Source organism: Salvelinus fontinalis, unplaced genomic scaffold (genome assembly GCF_029448725.1).
Source record: "Salvelinus fontinalis isolate EN_2023a unplaced genomic scaffold, ASM2944872v1 scaffold_0960, whole genome shotgun sequence".
Lineage (NCBI taxonomy): Eukaryota > Metazoa > Chordata > Actinopteri > Salmoniformes > Salmonidae > Salvelinus > Salvelinus fontinalis.
This window is the reverse complement of record NW_026601169.1, coordinates 24,746-31,038: the sequence shown is the minus strand read 5'-3', so window position 1 is coordinate 31,038 and position 6,293 is coordinate 24,746. Positions and strand designations below refer to the sequence as shown.

Genomic DNA, 6,293 nt, shown 5'->3' with positions numbered 1-6,293 from the left:
AGGAGCAGAATGAGGCGAGTTTGATAAGGACTCACCCCGCACCTGTACAAGGGACCGAAGACAGTTTTTTAACAAAGTGACTTTTTAACATGTTTTTTCTTCATGTCTTAAAAATGTTTTACTTTTTTTTTTTTTTTAAATCATTTGTACACATTTTAAATGGCTTTTACAGATTTGATGTTTTTTTACCAAAAAGTACTTTTATCCATGGTTGTTTTCATTGCTTTTAACAACACGTACTTTTTACCCAATTTAAATGTAATGTTCAAATGCTGTGTTTTATGCCTTATTGTCGTTTTTATGTGTATGAAATGATGTTAAAAAATGTATGAGCTGTTTTTTAAAGGAAATGTGTTAATAAAACTTTTCCAAAAGAAAAAATCTGTTCTTATCAGTTTAATATCTGATACGTCCCCTATCTGGGGACCATATATTAAATTGATTTTTGGAACAGGGAGATGGAATAGGGGCTTGCTCCGTCCACTCCACGCATCGACCTGGTATTGCAGTACCTCCAGGAACGGTGCACCCCCTGTCGTTGTAAACAGAAATCAGACAGACTCAACGGAGTTGCTTCCTTGGTCTATATTGTATTTTCACTTTGAGCAACTTCAGTTCAATGTCAGTGATGGCTAGATAGCGCTGGTTAAATCGCTCACCGTTATATTGACTACGATAGCCGCTGTGAACCGGCTGCGTTCATCTTCTATTCAAACATTTTTCTTCACGGGATACAGGGCACAGTGAAACGCTTACTTGCAAACTTTCCTCAACAGTGCAATCAATAGCCACGATCAAAAATATACACATAGCTAAGTAATAAAGTAGTTCAAACATGTTTTTGTTATGATTGGAAATAGATACAGTAGAAGACTATACAGAATAAACTATGAAATGTGCTCAAGCCGTGTACTGGTAACATGGACTGTCTCACAAGCAACTGCCTGTATGTATTCGTTTCTCTCAATCACCTACAAGCAGTTCTCTGGAACAATGTTGTCGATTTTCAAAACAGAGTCCACAAGACACACAACTTTGGAAAAACAGTAAATTCATTTTGCAAATGTAGTTGTCTTTGAAACACATAAAAATATATTATACCGTCAAAATTGCAAATATATGCATCAAAATAACACGACTATATGCAAAAATATGAACACATCTATACTTATCTCTTGAGTGCAAGAGCAGACAAAACAGAAAGTTAGTCTCTTTTAAAAATCCCAGTAGATCCATAAATGTTCTTTGCAGTCACTAAATCAGGATGATCACCTATCCACAGGTGCTGAATTATGGGCAATTACTCTCCTTTTATGCATATTTCACCAAACTATTTCATACACATCAAATTGGATTCCTGATAAAATAAATGAAATGAATAATTGTGTGCACGATTCATTTATCGGTATCGTCACTATCCCATCAATCACAGATTGCGGCTCAGTTTCAAATGGGTCGTTTTGGATGTACTGCTTTTCATTTGTACTTATTTACAGATCTGTTTTCTCTGACCACTAGCTGGTTTTCTATTGTTTTCACTGCTCTGGAACTCTAAAGCCATTTGTACTTATATATATATATATACTTATACTATTTGCATGTTTTTAGTCAAAAAATAAATGCTTTTTGTTTATATGCATTGTTACTTTTTTCTAAACTCCTCTAATTGTCAGAAAAGTGTTTTTATGTAACTTCAACAGATTTTCAAGAATTTCCCTGAAATGTTTTGTGCTATTTTATTCTGTTTGTCCTGTGGGTACCTTTTCCACTGTTCCACCCCTTGTGTATTGCGCTGTCATGGTGTATTTGTATTTTAACAAGTACCTTTTGGCAGGGTAGTCCTATAGATGCGGTAAAGAGGTCAATGGAACGTAGACCAGGGGGGGATAGGGCGCCGGATTGGTGCACATTCAACAAATCTGATCTAACGTAGTGGATATTCGTCAAATCTGTCATGACTGACAGACCCGCAATGAGGTTACTGAAGAAAAAATACATCTGTTTAACTTTGTAAACTAAAGGTGTATTTAGAATTATTTTTGTTGTATTAATGCTATTTAATCTCTCCTCAGATTTATCATCTGATGACTTGGACAGCTTGGACTTTCTAGTCTTCCCATTCCTTCACCGACTCAATCACCTCCACGTTCCTCACTGATTGGTCAGGAGCCATGGCAGGCCAATCAGAGAGCTCCAGGTTGCCGCTGGCCCCTAACCCTAACACCCCCTTCCCCCTTCCGGTTTCCACGTGTCAGAGATGGAAGTGGATCAACCGACTCAAAACTAGAAACCAAACCCCAACCCTCCCTAACCCCCCCCCTAACCCTAACCCCAAACAACCCTAACCCCCCCCTAACCCTAACCCCAAACAACCCTAACCCCCCCCTAACCCTAACCCCAAACAACCCTAACCCCCCCCTAACCCTAACCCCAAACAACCCTAACCCCCCCCTAACCCTAACCCCAAACAACCCTAACCCCCCCCCCCTAACCCTAACCCCAAACAACCCTACCCCCCCCCTAACCCTAACCCCAAACAACCCTAACCCCCCCCCTAACCCTAACCCCAAACAACCCTAACCCCCCCCTAACCCTAACCCCAAACAACCCTAACCCCCCCTAACCCCAACCCCAAACAACCCTAACCCTCCCTAACCCTAACACTAACCCCAACCCTCCCTAACCCTAACACTAACCCCAACCCTCCCTAACCCTAACACTAACCCCCCCCCCTAACCCCAAATCAAACTAGCTGAAACGAAACACAATTATATTCAAAACCTAACCCTTTTTTTTCTCTAACCCTAAACCCAACCCTAACCCCCCCTAACCCGTCCTGGTCACCTGTACGAACCTGTCCCGGTCACCTGTACTACCCCGTCCTGGTCACCTGTACTATAACCCTTCCTGGTAACCTGTACTATAACCCGTCCTGGTCACCTGTACTATAACCCTTCCTGGTCACCTGTACTACCCCGTCCCGGTAACCTGTACTATAATCCTTCCTGGTAACCTGTACTACCCCGTCCCGGTCACCTGTACTACCCCGTCCTGGTCACCTGTACTAACCCTTCCTGGTAACCTGTACGAACCCGTCCTGGTCACCTGTACTACCCCGTCCCGGTCACCTGTACTATAACCCTTCCTGGTAACCTGTACTATAACCCGTCCTGGTCACCTGTACTAACCCGTCCTGGTCACCTGTACGAACCCGTCCTGGTCACCTGTACTACCCCTTCCTGGTCACCTGTACTAACCCTTCCTGGTCACCTGTACTACCCCTTCCTGGTCACCTGTACGAACCCGTCCTGGTCACCTGTACGAACCCCGTCCCGGTCACCTGTACTACCCCGTCCCAGTCACCTGTACTAACCCTTCCTGGTTACCTGTACTAATCCTTCCTGGTCACCTGTACTAACCCGTCCTGGTCACCTGTACTAACCCCGTCCTGGTCACCTGTACTAACCCCGTCCTGGTCACCTGTACTAACCCCGTCCTGGTCACCTGTACTACCCCATCCTGGTCAACTGTACTACCCCTTCCTGGTCACCTGTACTATAATCCTTCCTGGTAACCTGTACTAACCCTTCCTGGTCACCTGTACTACCCCGTCCTGGTCACCTGTACTAACCCTTCCTGGTCACCTGTACTAACCCTTCCTTGTCACCTGTACTACCCCGTCCTGGTCACCTGTACTACCCCTTCCCGGTCACCTGTACTAACCCTTCCTGGTCACCTGTACTACCCCGTCCTGGTCACCTGTACTACCCCTTCCCGGTCACCTGTACTAACCCTTCCCGGTCACCTGTACTACCCCGTCCCGGTCACCTGTACTACCCCGTCCCGGTCACCTGTACACCCCTGTCCTGGTCACCTGTACTAACCCTTCCTGGTCACCTGTACTACCCCTTCCTGGTAACCTGTACTACCCCGTCCCGGTCACCTGTACTATAACCCTTCCTGGTCACCTGTACGAACCCGTCCCGGTCACCTGTACGAACCCGTCCTGGTCACCTGTACTACCCCGTCCTGGTCACCTGTACTACCCCGTCCTGGTCACCTGTACTACCCCTTCCTGGTCACCTGTACTACCCCGTCCTGGTCACCTGTACTAACCCTTCCTGGTCACCTGTACTACCCCTTCCTGGTCACCTGTACTACCCCTTCCTGGTCACCTGTACTACCCCTTCCTGGTCACCTGTACTAACCCTTCCTGGTCACCTGTACTACCCCGTCCTGGTCACCTGTACGAACCCGTCCTGGTCACCTGTACGAACCCGTCCTGGTCACCTGTACTAACCCGTCCTGGTCACCTGTACTAACCCTTCCTGGTCACCTATACTAACCCTTCCTGGTCACCTGTACTAACCCTTCCTGGTCACCTGTACTATAATCCTTCCTGGTCACCTGTACAACCCCGTCCTGGTCACCTGTACTACCCCGTCCTGGTCACCTGTACTAACCAGTCCTGGTCACCTGTACTAACCCTTCCTGGTCACCTATACTAACCCTTCCTGGTCACCTGTACTATAATCCTTCCTGGTCACCTGTACTACCCCGTCCTGGTCACCTGTACTACCCCGTCCTGGTCACCTGTACTAACCGGTCCTGGACACCTGTACTATAATCCTTCCTGGTAACCTGTACTACCCCGTCCCGGTCACCTGTACTACCCCGTCCTGGTCACCTGTACTAAAACCCTTCCTGGTAACCTGTACTACCCCGTCCTGGTCACCTGTACTACCCCGTCCCGGTCACCTGTATTAACCCGTCCTGGACACCTGTACTAATCCTTCCTGGTAACCTGTACTACCCCATCCTGATCACCTGTACTAACCCTTCCTGGTCACCTGTACTACCCCTTCCTGGTCACCTGTACGAACCCGTCCTGGTCACCTCTACGAACCCGTCCTGGTCACCTGTACTAACCCTTCCTGGTCACCTGTACTAACCCTTCCTGGTCACCTGTACTAACCCTTCCTGGTCACCTGTACTACCCCTTCCCGGTCACCTGTACTACCCCTTCCCGGTCACCTGTACTACCCCTTCCCGGTCACCTGTACTACCCCTTCCCGGTCACCTGTACTACCCCGTCCCGGTCACCTGTACTAACCCTTCCCGGTCACCTGTACTACCCCGTCCTGGTAACCTGTACTACCCAGTCCTGGTCACCTGTACTATCCCGTCCTGGTCACCTGTACTACCCCGTCCTGGTCACCTGTACTAACCGGTCCTGGACACCTGTACTATAATCCTTCCTGGTAACCTGTACTACCCCGTCCCGGTCACCTGTACTACCCCGTCCTGGTCACCTGTACTAAAACCCTTCCTGGTAACCTGTACTACCCCGTCCTGGTCACCTGTACTACCCCGTCCCGGTCACCTGTATTAACCCGTCCTGGACACCTGTACTAATCCTTCCTGGTAACCTGTACTACCCCATCCTGATCACCTGTACTAACCCTTCCTGGTCACCTGTACTACCCCTTCCTGGTCACCTGTACGAACCCGTCCTGGTCACCTCTACGAACCCGTCCTGGTCACCTGTACTAACCCTTCCTGGTCACCTGTACTAACCCTTCCTGGTCACCTGTACTAACCCTTCCTGGTCACCTGTACTACCCCTTCCCGGTCACCTGTACTACCCCTTCCCGGTCACCTGTACTACCCCGTCCCGGTCACCTGTACTAACCCTTCCCGGTCACCTGTACTACCCCGTCCTGGTAACCTGTACTACCCCGTCCTGGTCACCTGTACTATCCCGTCCTGGTCACCTGTACTATAACCCTTCCCGGTCACCTGTACTACCCCGTCCTGGTCACCTGTACTACCCCTTCCCGGTCACCTGTACTAACCCTTCCCGGTCACCTGTACTAACCCTTCCCGGTCACCTGTACTACCCCGTCCCGGTCACCTGTACTACCCCGTCCCGGTCACCTGTACTACCCTTACCTGGTCACCTGTACTAACCCTTCCTGGTCACCTGTACTACCCCGTCCTGGTCACCTGTACGAACCCGTCCTGGTCACCTGTACGAACCCGTCCTGGTCACCTGTACGAACCCGTCCTGGTCACCTGTACTAACCCTTCCTGGTCACCTATACTAACCCTTCCTGGTCACCTGTACTATAATCCTTCCTGGTAACCTGTACTACCCCGTCCCGGTCACCTGTACGAACCCGTCCTGGTCACCTCTACGAACCCGTCCTGGTCACCTGTACTAACCCTTCCTGGTCACCTGTACTACCCCATCCTGATCACCTGTACTAACTCTTCCTGGTCACCTGTACTAC

The 6,293-nt window shown here is 49.0% G+C and overlaps 1 pseudogene; it reads left to right on the top strand.

Annotated features, from left to right (window-relative positions):
- The first annotated feature begins 359 nt into the window (after positions 1–359).
- Positions 360–534, top strand: LOC129847942 (U2 spliceosomal RNA; annotated as a pseudogene).
- The last annotated feature ends 5,759 nt before the right edge of the window (positions 535–6,293 follow it).